This window comes from Pseudorca crassidens, chromosome 1 (assembly GCF_039906515.1).
Source record: "Pseudorca crassidens isolate mPseCra1 chromosome 1, mPseCra1.hap1, whole genome shotgun sequence".
NCBI lineage: Eukaryota > Metazoa > Chordata > Mammalia > Artiodactyla > Delphinidae > Pseudorca > Pseudorca crassidens.
In genome coordinates, this window is record NC_090296.1 from 13,415,785 (window position 1) to 13,431,616 (window position 15,832).

Sequence of the window (15,832 nt, forward strand, 5' to 3'; positions counted from 1 at the left end):
TTTGTGTTTCCATATAAATTAAAATATTTTTTGTTCTAGTTCTGTGAAAAATGCCATTGGTAATTTGACAAGAATTGCACTGAATCTATAGATTGCCTTGGGTAATATGGTAATTTTAACAATATTGATTCTTCCAACCCAAGGACATGGTATATCTTTCCATCTGTTTGTGTCATCCTCAATTTCTTTCATCAGTGTCTTATAGTTTTCAAAGTACAGGTCTTTTTCCTCCTTAGGTAGGTTTATTTCTAGGTATTTTATTCTTTTTGATGCTATGGTAAGTGTGATTATTTCCTTTTTCTTTTTCTGATAGTTCATTTTTTAAAAAATATTTATTTATTTATTTGGTTGCACTGAGTCTCAGTTGTGGCAGGCACTCTCCTTAGTTGCCGGCTCATGGGCTCCTTAGTTGCAGCTCGTGGGTTCCATAGTTGCATCTCACTGGTTCCTTAACTGCAGCACATGGGTTCCTTAGTTGTGGCAGGTGGGCTCCTTAGTTATGGCTCACAGGCTCCATAGTTGCGGCTCGCCAGCTCCTTAGTTGTGGCATACGAACTCTTAGTTGAGGCATGCATGTGGGATCTAGTTCCCTGACCAGGGATCAAACCCAGGCCCCCTGCATTGGGAGCATGGAGTCTTATCCACTGCGCCACCAGGGAAGTCCCTGATAGTTCTTTGTTGATGTATAGAAATACAACAGATCTCTGTACATTAATTCTGTATTCTGCAACTTTACCAAATTCATTGATGAGCTCCAGGAGTTTTCTGGTAGCATCTTTAGGATTTTCTATGTATGGTATCATGTCATCTGCAAACGGTGACAGTTTTACTTCTTCCTTTCCAATTTGGATTCCTTTTATTTGTTTTTCTTCTCTGATTGTTGTGGCTAAGACTTCCCAAACCATGTGAAATAAAAGTGGGGAGAGTGGGTACCCTTGTCTTGTTCCTGATCTTAAAGGGAATGTTTTCAGGTTTTCACTGTTGACTATGATGTTAGCTGTGGATTTGTCATATATGGCCTTTATTATGTTGAGGTAGGTTCCCTCTATGCTCACTTTCTGGAGAGTTCTTATCATAAATGGATGTTGAATCATATCAAAAGCTTTTTCTGCATCTATTGAGATGATCTTATGGTTTTTATTCTTCAGTGTGTTAATGTGGTGTATCACACTGATTGATTTGCGAATATTGAAAAATCCTTGCATCCCTGGAATAAATCCCACTTGATAATGGTGTATGATCCTTTTAATGTATTGTTGGTTTCAGTTTGTTAGTATTTTGTTGAGGATTTTTGTATCTATGTTCATCAGTGATATCGGCCTGTAATTTTCTTTTTTTGTGATATCTTTGCCTGGCTTTGGTATCAGGGTGATGGTGGCCTCACAGAATGGGTTTGGAAGCATTCCTTCCTCTGCAGTCTTTTGGAATAGTTTCAGAAGGATAGGTGTTAACTCGTCTCTAAATGTTTTGTAGAATTCACTTGTGAAGCCATCTGGTCCTGGACTTTTGCTTGTTGGGAGTTTTTAAATTACCAATTCAATTACAGTACTGGTAATCCGTCTGTTCATATTTTCTATGTCTTCCTGGTTCAGTCTTGGGAGATTGTATCTAAGAATTTGTCCATTTCTTCTAGGTTGCCCATTTTATTGACATATCGTTGCTTCCAGTTGTCTCTTATGATCCTTTGTATTTCTGTGGTGTTGGTTGTAGCTTCTCCTTTTTCATCTCTGATTTTATTGATTTGGGCCCTCTCCCTTTTTTTCTTGATTAGTCTGGCTAAAGGTTTATCAGTTTTGTTTAACTTTTCAAAGAACCAGCTTTAAGTTTCATTGATCTTTGTTATTGTTTTCTTCATTCTATTTCATTTATTTCTTTCCTTCTGATCTTTATGATTTCTTTCCTTCTACATTCTTTGGGTTTTGCTTGTTCTTCTTTCTGTAGTTGCTCTAGTTGTGTTAGGTTGTTTATATGAGATTTTCTTGTTTCCTGAGGTAAGCCTGTATTGCTATAAACCTCCCTCTTACACCTGCTTTTGCTGCCTCCCATAGGTTTTGGATCATTGTGTTTTCATTTTAATTTGTCTCTAGGTATTTTCTGATTTCTGCTTTGATTTCTTCAGTGATCCATTGATTGTTTAGTAGCATTTTTTTAAGCCTCCACGTGTTTTGTGTTTTTTGCAGTTTTTTTCGTATAGTTGACTTCTAGTGTTATAGCATTGTGGTTGGAAAAGATGTTTGATATGATTTCAATTTTCTTACATTTACAGAGGCTTGTTTTGTGGCCCAGCATGTGATCTATCCTGGAGAATGTTCCTTGTGTACTTGAAAAGATTATGTATTTTGCTTTTGGATGGAATCCTCTATAAATATAAATTGAGTCCTTGTGGTCTAATGTGTTATTTAAGGCCTGTGTTTCCTTATTGATTTTCTGTCTGGATGATCTGTCCATTGATGTAAGTGGGGTGTTAAAGTTTCCTACTATTGTTGTGTTACTGTTGATTTCTCCTTTTATGTCTGTTAATATCTGCCTTATATACTGTGGTGCTCCTATGTTGGGTGTATATATATTTACAATTGTTATATTTTCTTCTTGTATTGATCCCTTGATCATTATGTAGTGTCCTTTGTCTCTTGTAACAATCTTTATTTTACTTTTTTAAAAAAATTTATTTATTTATTTATTTATGGCTGCACTGGGTCTTTGTTGCTGCACACTGGCTTTTCTCTAGTTGAGGCAAGCAGGGGCTGCTCTTCATTGTGGTGGGCAGGCTTCTCATTGTGGTGGCTTCTCTTGATGCAGAACATGTGCTCTAGGTGCATGGGCTTCAGTAGTTATGGCACATGGTCTCAGTAGTTGTGGCTTGCGGGCTCTAGAGCGCAGGCTCAGTAGTTGTGGTGCACGGGCTTAGTTGCTCTGCGGCATGTGGGATCTTCCTGGACCAGGGCTTGAACCCGTGTCCCCTGCATTGGCAGGCAGATTCTTAACCACTGCACCACCAGAGAAGCCCACAATCTTTATTTTAAAGTCTGTTTTGTCTGACATAAGTATTGCTACTCTGGCTTTCTTTGGATTTCCATTTGCGTAGATACCTGTTTCCATCCCCTCACTTTCAGTACATATGTGTCTCTAGATCTGAAGTGAGTCTTTTGTAGGAGGCATATATACTGATCTTGTTTGTATCCATTCATCCATTCTGTGTCTTTCAGTTGGAGTATTTAGTCCATTTACATTTAAGGTAATTATCAATATGTATGCCATTTTGTTAATTGTTTTGGATTTTTAAAAATTATTTATTTATTTATTTGGCTGTGCCAGGTCTTAGTTGTGGCATGCAGGATCTTCGTTGCCACATGCAGGATCTTCATTGTGGCATGAGGGATTTTTTTAGCTGTGGCACGTGGGGTCTTTTAGATGTGGTGTGCAAACTCTTAGTTGTGGCATGTGGGATCTAGTTCCCTGACCAGGGATAGAACACAGGCCCCCTGCATTGCGAGGATGGAATCTTAGCCACTGGACCACCAGGGAAGCCCCTAGATTTGTTTTTGTAGGTCTTTTTTCCCCTTTCTAGTTTTGTTCTCTTCTCTTGTGATTTGATGGCCATCTTCAGTGGTATATTTGGATTCCTTTATCTTTTTGTGTGTATGTCTCTTATAGATTTTTGGCTTGTGGTTACCATGAGGTTTTTGAATAGCAGTCTATGTATATTATATGCATGATTGTTTTAAGTTGCTGAGCTCTTTATTTCAAATGCATTTTAAATACCCTGCATTTGTACTCTCCTCCCCTCATGATTACTGTTTTTCACATCATATTTCACATCTAATTGTTTTGTGTATCCCTTAACTGCTTATTATGGATACAGATGATTTTACTGCTTTTGTCTTTAACCTCCCTACTGACTTTGTGTGTGGATGATTTCCTGCCTTTACTATATGCCTGCCTTGACTGGTGAGCTTTTTAATTCCATAATTTTTTTGTTTCTTGTTTCTTGTTGTGGCCTTTTCTTTTTCACCTAGAGAAGTTCCTTTAACAGTTGACGTAAAGATGATTTGGTGGTGCTGAATTCATTTTGCTTTTGCTTGTCTGTAAAGCTTTTGATTTCTCCATCAAATCTGAATGAGGGCCTTGCTGGGTAGAGTATTCTTGGTTGTAGGTTTTTCCCTTTCATCACTTTAAATATATCATGCCATTCCCTTCTGGTCTGCAGAGTTTCTGCTGAAAAATCAGCTGATAGCCTTATAAGAGTTCCCTTGTATATTATTTGTTGCTTTTCCTTTGCTGTTTTTAATATTCTCTCTTTAAGTTTTGTCATTTTAATTACAGTGTCTTGGCATGTTCCTCTTTGGGTTAATGCTGTATAAGACTCTCTGTGCTTCACTGGACTTGGGTACTTGGGTAACTATTTCCTTTCCCAGGTTAGGAAGGTTTTCAGCTATTATCTCTTCAAATATTTTCTTGGGCCCTTTCTCTCTCTCTCCTCCTTCTGGGACCCCTTTAACGCGAGTATCAGCGTATTTGATGTTGTCCCAGAGGTCTCTTAAACACTCCTCATTTCTTTTCATTCTTTCTTCTGTTTAGCAGCAATGATTTCCACCACTCTGTCTTCCAGCTCACTGATCCATTCTTCTGCCTCATTTAGTCTACTATTGATTCCTTCTAGTGTATTTTTCATTTCAGTTATTGCATTCTTCATCTCTGTTTCATTCTTTATACTTTCTAACTCTTTGTTAAAAACTTCTAACTTCTCACTCTGTATCTCCATTCTCCTCCCGAATTCTTTGATCATCTTTACGACCATTACTCTGAACTCTTTCTTGGGTAGACTGCCTATCTCCACTTCACTTAGTTCTTCTTCTTGGCCCTCTGTAGGAGGCGTCCTGTGCATCCCAGCAGAGCACTCCCCTTGCATCACCCAAGCTATATGCTCTAGGGGTTCCCCCTAAGAGAGCTGCATGCGTCCTTCTGTTGTGGCAGGCTAACTATGAGGGTGGTCTGGTAGGCCTGGTTGGCCCCTAGTCTGAATAGGGTGCCAGGCCCTGCCTTGTATAGATGCAACTGCTGCTGTTGAGTGGGGCCTGGTCTCAAGGTGGCTGGCTGCAGAACCCTAGGTGGCCCCAGGGCTAGTGTTGGCTCACTGGTGGGTGGAGTCAAGGTCCTGGTCCTGAAGACTCTGGGGCTGCTGCCCACTCCCTGGCACGTGAAGTCAGATCCTGGGGTTAATGCCAGACTACTGGCAGGCAGAGCTGGTTCCTGGAATCTGGCTGCAGGGCCCAGGGATTCCAGAGCTCATTTTAAATCACTGGTGGAGTGGGGCTGGTTCCTGACACAACTGGGTGTGGGGTCTGGGGTGTCCTGAAGGTTGCAACTGGCCTGCTAGTCAGCAGGGCCAAGGCCCAGATGGGCTCAGGGTAAGGTCGGGCCTGCTTTGTGGGGTCACAGTTTTCTTGCTTCTGGTGTCTGCCCCCTGGTGGATGAGGCTGGTCTAGAGGCTTCTGCAGGCCTCCTGGCAGGAGGGGCCTGTGCCTGTTCACTGGTGGGTGGAGTTCGGTGTTGGCCCTCTGGTGCGCTAGGCCATGTCTAAAGGTGGCTATGGGCTCTTTAGTCTTTAGGCAACCTAAAAATCCAATATGTCAGCTACCAGGAGTGTTCACACAGCTAAATTTTCCCCAATATTCACAAGTGTCTATGTTCCCAGCATGAGTCACAGCTGCCCCTCTCTTCTCCAGGAGACTCTCCGGGACCAGTAAGTATGCCTGGCCGAAGCTAATATGAAATCTGCTTCTGCCCTGGGCCCCAGCACGTGTGAAATTCTGTGTGTGCACTTCAAGACTGAAGTCTCTATTTCCCTCAGTCGTGTAGGACTCCCGCAGTTAAGCCCGGCTGGCCTTTAAAGTCAAATGCTCTGAAGACTTGTCTTCCCAGGGCTGGACACCTGGAATGGGAAGCCTGATGTGGAGCTCAGAACTCTCACTCCTGTGGGAGAACCTCTGAAATATAATTATTCTCCAGTTTGTCATTTGCATACCTGGGGAGTATGGGATTTGATTATATTGTGAGTCTGCTCCTCCTATCCATCTTGTTGTGTTCCTTCTTTATATCTTTAGTTGTAGATCTTTCCTGGTAGGTTTTGGTTCTTTTAAATCAATGGTTGTTCTGCAGATTTTGGTGTGCTCATGAGAGGAGGTGAGCTCAGGGTCTCTCTACTCCACCATCTTAGCTGCTCTCCTCTATAATTCCACTTATTTCAATACTGCAAGAATTTTCAAAATGTCAGATCTGTGACAGAATATAGAACTATTATAGAAGATGACTTTTTATTCTATATGCTTATATTTCATTTATTTTACACTGGTTTATGCAGAAATTATTCTGAAAAAGTTGTATTTAAATCAAACCTTTAAAATGAAAAATGAAATATCAAAGTTAAATGAATTCAACTGAGAACTGACCACTTACTGGACAGTTGTGACAAACCCTGCAGGCATCAATATCCACTCAACTTATTTTTTAAGGTCAAGTTTTCTTATGTAGGTTTGACTTTTTAAAAATATTTTTAAGCTTTTCCTCTAAGATCAGTAACAAGGCAAGGATGTCTGCTTTCACCACTTCTATTCAACATAGTACTGGAAGTTCTAACAAGAGCAATTCAGCAAGAAAAAGAAATAAAATACATTCAAATTGAGAAGGATAAAATACAATTATTTATGTTTGCAGACGATATTATCTTAAATGTAGAAAACCATAAAGATTCTGCAAAAAAAAAATAAATGAATTCAACAAAATAACAGAATATAAAATTAAAACTCAAGAATCTTGTGTTTCTATGCACTAACAATGAATAATCAGAAAAAGAAATCAGGAAAACAATTCCATTTTCAGTAGCTTCAAAAAGAATAAATACTTAGGAATTAACCAAGGAAGTGAAAGACTTGTATAATGGAAACTACAAAACATTGCTGAAAAAAGTTAAAGGAGACATAAATGAATGGAAACACATCCCATGTTCATGCATTGGCAAGACTTGGAAAATGTCAATAGAACTGACCCTTGAGCAACATGGGTTTGAATTGCATGGGTCCGCTTACATGCAGATTTTTTTTTCAATAAATATGTATTACAGTACTACATGATATGAAGTTGGTTGAAACTGTAAATGTGGAGCCTTGATTACAGAGGGCTGACTATAAAGTTATATGTGAATTTTCGACTATGTTGGGGGGGTGGCATCCCTAACCCTCCTGTTGTTCAAGGGTCAACTGTATTATCGAAAGCAATCTGCAGATGCAGTGCAATCCCTACCAAAATCCTAATGATGTTTTTTTGCAGAAATATAAAAACCACTCTAAAATTCATATGGAAGCTCAAGGGACCCCAAATATTCAAAGCAATCTTGAAAAAGAATAAACCTGAAGAACTCACACTTCTTGATTTCAAAACCTACTATATAACAAAAATAAGAGTTGGTTCTTTGAAAAGATAAACAAAATTGACAAACCTTTAGCTAGACTAACCATGGAAAAAAGAGACGAGAACCAAATCAACAAAATTATAAATGAGAAAGGAGACATTACAGCTAATACCACAGAAACAAAAAGGATCATAAGAGGCTACTATGAACAACTATATGCAAACAAACTAGACAACCTAAAAAAATGGAAAAAAATCTTAGAAACATGCAACCAACCAGGACTGAATTAGGAAAAAACAGTAAATCTGAATCGACCAAACACTAGTAGGATATTGAATCAGTAATCAAAATCTCACAACTAAGAAAAGCCCAGGGCCAGATGGCTTCACAGGTGAACTTTAACAAACATTTAAAGAAGAATTAGGGACTTCTCTGGTGGTCCAGTGGCTAAGACTCTGCGCTCCCAATGCAGGGGGCCCAGATTCCACCCCTAGGTCCCACATGCTGCAACTAAAGATCCCACATGCCACAACGAAGATCCTGCATGCTGCAACTAAGACCTGGCACAGCCAAATAAATAAATATTAAAAAAAAGAACTAACACTAATCCTTCTCAAACTCTTCCAAAAAATATAAGAGGAGAGAATACTCTAAAACTCATTTTATGACGCCTTATACCAAAGCCACAAAGAACACTACCAGAAAAGAAAACTACAGGACAATATCCCTGAAGAATATGGATGCAAAAACTCTCAACAAAATACTAGCAAACCAAATTCAGAAGCACATCAAAAATATCATTCACCATGACAAAGTGGGATTTATCCCTGGGATGCAAGGATGGTTCAACATATACAAAATCAATGTAATATATCACATTATTACAATGAATGAAAAAAAAATATGATCATTTCAATAGATGCAGAAAAAGCATCTGACAAAACTGAACATCCATTTATGGTTTAAAAAAAACTTAAAAAATTAGGTATAGAAAGAATGTACCTAAACATAATAAAGGTCATATATAATAAACCCACAACTAACATCACATCAATGGTGAAACGCTTCCTCTAAAATCAGGAACAAGACAAGGGTGCTCACTCTCACCACTCCTATTCAACATAGTACTAGAAGTCCTAGCTAGAGCAATCAGGCAAGAAAAAGAAATAAAAGGCATCAGAATTAGAAAGGAAGAAAAAATTGTTCATATACGCAGATGACATGATTTTATATATAGAAAATCCTGAAGACTCCCCCGACCAAAAGTGCTAGAATAAATGAATTCAGTAAAGTTGTAGAATACAAAATCAACATACACAAATCAGTACCATTTCTATACACCAACAATGAATTATCTGCAAAAGAAATAAAATGATCTCATTTACAATAGCACCAAAACAGCAAAACACCTAGGAATACATTTAACCAAGGAAGTAAAATACCTAATCACTGAAAACTATAAGACACTGATGAAAGAAATTGAAGAAGACACAAATGAATGGAAAGGTATCTTGTGTTCATGGATTGGAAGAATATTGTTAAAATGTCTATACCACAAAAGCCATCTATAGAATCAATGCAATCTCTATCAAGATTCTAATGGCATTTTTTTTTATAGAAGTGGAAAAAACAATCCTAATATTTATATGGAACCACAAAAGAGCCTGAATAGTCAAAGCAATTCTGGAAAAAAATAACAAAGTGGGAGGCATCACCCATCCTGATTTCCAGCTATATTTTAAAGCTATAGTAATCATAACAGTATGGTATTAGCATAAAAAAAGACACAATGGAAACAGACCAATGGCACAGAATAGAGGCTCCAGAAATAAACCCAGGCACAGTCAACCAATATTTAACAAGGTAGCCAAGAATACTCACTGGAGTCTCTTCAACAAGTGGTGTTGGAAAAATTGAATATTCACATGTAAAAAAATGCAACTAGATCTCTATCCCTTACAAGAGTTAACTTGAAGGTGGTTCAAGATGACAACATAGGAAGATCCTGAAATTACCTCCTCCTTCAGACACACCAAATCTACAACTAAATTTGGGGTAATTTTCTTTGAAAAAGACCTACAAACTAGCTGAGCAACTCTTCACATTAGGCAAATGAGAAAAAGGAAACACGGAAGCAGGTAGGAAAAGCTGAGACACAATCTTGCCGGAAACCCCACCCCTAGGGCAGTGACCCACAGTTGGGAGGGAACTCACAAACCTGGAGCTTCTCCCTGCGGAGCAAAGGGTTCCTACCTTACACTGGACACCACAACTTTTTTTTTTTTTTGGCTGTGTTGGGTCTTAGTTGCTGCGCACGGGCTTTGTCTAGTTGCAGCGAGCGGGGGCTACTCTTTGTTGTGGTGCACGGGCTTCTCATTGCAGTGGCTTCTCTTGTTGCGGAGCACGGGATCTAGGTGCATGGGCTTCAGCAGTTGTGGCACTTGGGCTCAGTAGTTGTGGCTCGTGGACTCTAGAGCACAGGCTCAGTAGTTGTGGTGCACGGGCTTAGTTGCTCGCTCCACGTCATGTGGGATCTTCCCAGACTAGGGCTCAAACCTGTGTCCCCTACGTTGGCAGGCAGATTCTTAACCACTGTGCCACCAGGGAAATCCCTGGACACCACGACTTTTAGGATCTGCACCTGAGAGACAAGCCCCCAAAACATCTGGCTTTGAAAACCAACGGGGCTCACGATCATGAGACCCTAAGGGCTGCAGCAAACTGAGAAATGACTCTTAAAGGGCTCATGTGTGAACTTACTCACCCCAGGGCCCAGTGCAGAAGCAGCTATTTGAAAAGTACCCAAACTTTATACGAAAGAGATTCATTTGATAACCTTAAAGCATCAGCCACAGGGGCAGGAGTCTTCTGGGATACTCTCTGGGGATGGAGGCTGTTGGGTGCCGTTCTACGCTCTCCCTCTGCCTTGCGAAAGGCCGGGGGGCGGGCATCATCTTTATTCCCATCCTCAGTGGGCACCATCTTCACACTTGGTCTCTGCTGTAATCCAGAGCACTGGCAGCTCCTGGAGGGCAGCTTTTACACGTCAGGTGCCCCCGCTTTTACGTCTGGTTCCCGGGTTTTCGTGGCTGCTGTCCAGGGGACACCCCTTGATCATTTAGCTCTGGTGGTCAGTGGGGCTTATACTTACAGGTCCCAAAGGACTGTCACCAATAAAGAAAGAGTTCTTAAACAGTTATGACCTTCAGGGCACAGCAAGAAGCAACAGACCGCAGGAGCTCAGTCTTCCTCTGAAAGCAGCCTAGTAGTTTATCATCATAGCTGCAGCCCGAGGGGAGCTGACTGTAAGCCTTCCAGAGACCTCAAAGGGTGGGTACCACCTTCACCCTCTTCCTTTCTGCGACCCCAGAGCACCAGGAGAGCTCTTACACATGTCTGGTGCCCTGGATTTTGTGGTTTTCCCCCAGGGAATGCTTCTTGATCACCCAGCTCTGGTGGCCTGGGGGGGCTTGTGTCCCTGAGCCCCACAGCACAATAACAATTAGAGAGACAGTTCTTGGCAGACAGCACCCCCAGGGCACTGTGCAGACAGCAGACTGAAACACACCCCCAGTCCTTCTGTGAAAAAGGCCCACTTGCTTGTCCTGGAGCTTCTGCCTGAGGGGCAGGCTTCAAGTCTGGCACACATCCAGGTGCCTACAGAGATGCTCTCAGGGAATGTAGGGCAGGGGACTCCGTCTTTACGTTCTCCCTCTGCCTTGTTCCAGCTTGCCTGTATCTCCCAGAGAAGAGCTTTACACTCATTTACAGCCCCAATTTTCGCAACTTTCACCAAGGGGACACCTCCAAACTGACGGACTCTGGTGGCCAACAGGGCTTATGCTTGCAGGTCTACAGAACTCTGCACAGTTGGGTACCTTATAACTGCATACTTAAAAGCTGCTGCCTGAGGGTCTGGCTTCCAATCAGCCTGAATCTAGGTGCTGAGATCCTCCCGTCTGAGACATGAACAGGTCTTGGCACATCCTCAACTACTGGGAGCCATTCAAAGTAAAATAAGCTCGCTTGCACAATCATAAAGGTTTGAAAGACAGCCAAGAGCTATAGGGCAAGTGTGAATGCCAAAGTTCATCTTCTACATGTGGCCACTCCTTCAAGACGAAGAGAGGTGGCTGTTTTATCTAATGCACAGAAACCAACACGTAGTCAAGCAAAGTGAGGAAACAGAATATGTTCCAAATGAAAGAACAGGAATAAACCGCAAAAAAAAACCTTAATGAAAGAGATAAATAATTTACCTGATAAAGAGTAATGGTCATAAAAATGCTCAGCAAACTTGGGAGAAGAATAGACGAACATAGTGAGAAACACAGAGAAAATATAGAAATTAGCAAATCGAAGTCACAGAGCTAAAAAATACACTAACTGTACCGACACTAGGGGGGTTCAACAGTAGACTAGATGAAACAGAAGACAAGATCTGTGAACTTGAAAACAGGGCAGTGGAACTCATGCAATCATATCAGCAAAAAGAAAAAAGAATTTAAAAAGTGAAGACAGGGAATTCCCTGGCAACCCAGTGCTTAGGACTTGGTGCTGTCACTGCCATAGCCTGGGTTCAGTCCCTGGTTGGGGAACTAAGATCCCACAAGCCACATGGCATGGCCAAAAAAAAAAAAAAAGAAAAGTGAAGACAGCTTAAGGAAATTATAGGACAACATCAAACACACAAACATCCTCATTATAGGGGTCTCAAAAGGAGAAGAGAGAGAGAAAGAAAGGTGCAGAAAAGTTATTTGAAGATAGAATGGCAGAAGACTTCCCTAGCTTGGGGAAGGAAACAGACGTCCAGGTCCAGGAAGCATGGACAGCTCCAAATAAGATAAACATAAAGAGATGCACACAAAGACACATTATACTTAAAATGTCAAATGTTAAAGACAAGAAGAGAGTCTTGAAAGGAGAAAGAGAACAACAACTTCTTCTATATAAGGGAACCCCCATAAGACTATCAGATATTTCAGCAGAACCTTTGCAGGCCAGAAGGGAGTGGCACAATATATTCAAGGTGATAAAAGAAAAAAACTTCCTGGCAAAGTTAATATTCGTATTGAAGGAGAGATAGAGTTTTGCAGACAAGCAAAAAACTAAAGGAATTCATCACCACTAAACCAGGCTTACAAGAAATAAGGGACTGCTTTACACTGAAAAGGAAGGGTGCTAATTAGTAACAAGGAAATATATGAAAGTATAAATCTCACTGGTAAAGGTAAATATATAGTAAAGATAGACTATTCACTTATAAAGCTAATACGAAGGTTAAAAGATAAAAGTAGTAAAAATAACTATAACTACAGTAATTAGTCAAGGGATACAGAAGATAAAAGATGTTAAATATGACATCAAAAACAAAAAACTTTGGGAGGGAGTAAAAATGTAGAGCTTTAGAGCATGTTCAAACTTAAGTCATCAACTTATAATAGACTGTAACAAATATAAGTTATTATATCTAAGTCTCATGGTAACCACAAAGCAAAAACCTGTAGTAGATACACAAAAGACAGTGAGAAAGGAATCTAAGCATACTACTAAAGAAAGTCATTGAAGCACAAAGAAATAGAGCAAGAGATGAAGAAAGGAAGAGAGAGGAACTACAAAACATCCAGAAAACAATTAACAAAATGGCAATAAGTATATATCTATCAATAATTACTTTAGATGCAAATGGACTAAATTCTCCAATCAAAAGACAGAGCAGCTGGATAAAAAAACAAAAAAGAACACCCCAGTATATGCTTCCTATAAGAGACTCACTTTGGATGTAAGGACACGTATAAACTGAAAGTGAAGAGATGGAAAAAGATATTCCATGCAAATGAGGAAACCAAAAGAAAGCTGGGGTAACTATACTTACATTAGACAAAATAAACTTTAAAACAAAGACTGTAAAGAAGCATAGCATTACATAATGCTAAAGGAGTCAATCTGACAAGAGAATATAACATTTGTAAATATTTATGCATCCAACATAGGAGCACTTAAATTTATAAAGCAAATACTAACAGATCTAAAGGGAAAAATAGCCAGCAATACAATAATAATAGGGGATTTTAATACCCCAATTACATCAATGATCATCCAGAGAGAAAATCAGTAAGGTAACATCAGCTTTAAAGGACACTTTAGACCATACGGCATTAACAGATATATACAAAACATTCCATACAAAAGCAGCGGAACATAAATTCTCCTTGAGGGCACATGCAACATTTTTCAGGATAAATCATATGCTACGCCACAAAACAAGTCTTAGTAAATTTAAGAATACTGAAATCATATCAAGCATCTTTTGTGACCACAATAGTATGAAACGAAATCAATTATAAGAAGAAAACTGGAAAATTCACAAATATATGAAGATTAACAACTTGCTGATAAACCAGTGGGCTAATGAAGAAATCAAAAGTGAAATTAAAAATACCTGAGACATTAATGAGGGACTGCTTGCCTCGGAGGCATTTCACAGAAGCAGGCTTGGTCCTGACCAGCAGCATCCTAGGCTGTCAGGATAGACACAAACTGGGGCTCTTCCATCTGTGAAATCCCCCAAATCACAGCTGCTGACCTAGAATTTTTTAGACCCTCTCAGCCTTTTAAGGCCGAAGGAACTCAGTGGCGAACACCCCTGGGGAGGTCTTCCTTTCCTTGTTACATCTTCAAATTAAATTGAGGTGAATGATCACAGCTAAATTTGAGAAATTATTAGTGCAACTGTCAATCAAATTCTCTAGATGGAAAATATTATTCTTTAGAACAGAATCTGAGTTCAGAACCCATCTAGGATTTTTCAGCACCATTGGGATCAACTTAAAAATTCCATTACCTTTCTTTCCAACGCAGACGTCCATCACGGTAATGTGGTGGGGTTTTCTTCCAAGGCACTCAACTTGACAAATCTGGTCACAGAGAGGAAAATATTGGTAAAGATGTCAAAACTAACAGACAATGGCATTCAAAATATTTGGCCCATCTCTAACCTTAGTCATTTGCCCTAGTGAAGTAAAGCAAAGAGCTAGTTAGTTGGGGGTTTCTTGGGGGGTAGATTTTTGGAATTAGTGTAGATAATAATTATTTAGCTCCTACATTTAGATCTAAGAGAGAATTTTTGCATATAGTGGGAGGAAAGGTATACTTTTTTTTTGCCTTGGCATCTTTGTTGGAAAGCAATTGATTGTGACCATAAGGGCTTATTTCTGGACATGCCATTCTGTTTTATTGACCCATATGTCTACGTTTATGCCAATACAAGGTTGTCCCAGGGAATTCCCTGGCAGTCCAGTGGTTAGGACTCCGTGCTTTCATTGCCAAGGGTGCAAGTTCGATTCCTGATTGGAGAACTAAGATCCCACAAGCTGTGCGTTGCAGCCAAAAAAACAAAAAAAACAACAAAAAAAGATTGTCCTGATTACCTTTACAGAAAGCTTTGAAACCAGGTAGTGTATCCCAACTTAGTTCTTTTTCAAAACTGTTTGGCTCTTCTATGTTCTTTGCATTTCCATGTAACTTTTAGGGTCAGGTTGTCAAATTCTATTATACCAAAAAAGATTTTCGTGGGGATTATGTGAAATCTCTAGATCAATTTAGGGAGGACTGCCTCTTTAACAATAATTGAGCCTTCTAATTGATGTGCATGGTACACCTCTCCATTTAATCAGACGTTCAGGTAAGTATCTCAGCAATGTTTTAGGAGTTTTGGTGCATAGTTCTTGCACTTTTTTGTTAAATTGATTCCCAAGTATTTTGTTCTTTTTGATGCTATTGTGAATGAAATTGCTTTTTAATTTCATTTCTGAATTGTTCATTGTTAGCACATTAAAATATAATTAACTTTGTAAAAAAATAAAAATAAAAATACCTGAGACAAATGAAAACTGAAATACAAAATACCAAAATTTATGGGATGCAGTAAAAGCAAGTCTAAGAGGGAAATACATAGTGATAAATGTTTGCCTCAAGAAACAACAACAATCTCAAACAAATAACTTTATACCTCAAAAAACTGGAAAAAGAAAAACAAAGCCCAAAGTTAGTAGAAGGAAGGAAATAACAAAGATCAGAGTGGAAATAAATGGAATACAGACTAAAAAGACAATAGAAAAGATCAATAAAACTAAGAGCTAGAAGTTGGTTCTTTGAAAAGATAAACAAAATTGGCCAACATTCAACCAGACTGACCAAAATAAAGAGAGGAATCAAAAAATAAGATCAGAAATTAAAAAGGAGACATTATGGGCTTCCCTGGTGGCGCAGTGCTTGCGAGTCCACCTGCCGATGCAGGGGACACGGGTTCGTGCCCCGGTCTGGGAAGATCCCACATGCCGCGGAGCGGCTGGGCCCGTGAGCTGTGGCCGCTGGGCCTGTGCATCCGGAGCCTGTGCTCCGCAACGGGAGAGGCCAAAGCAG

The 15,832-nt window shown here is 39.8% G+C and overlaps 1 long non-coding RNA gene across 2 annotated transcripts in view; it reads right to left on the reverse strand.

The window, feature by feature from the left end:
- The window catches only part of LOC137219301 (uncharacterized), a 57,300-nt gene that overhangs the window by 35,618 nt on the left and 5,850 nt on the right, over positions 1 to 15,832 (reverse strand). For both annotated transcript variants that reach the window (XR_010941068.1, XR_010941069.1), the window contains exon 2: positions 14,253 to 14,325. This is a non-coding gene — a long non-coding RNA (uncharacterized lncRNA). The remainder of the gene's footprint in view (positions 1 to 14,252; positions 14,326 to 15,832) is intronic.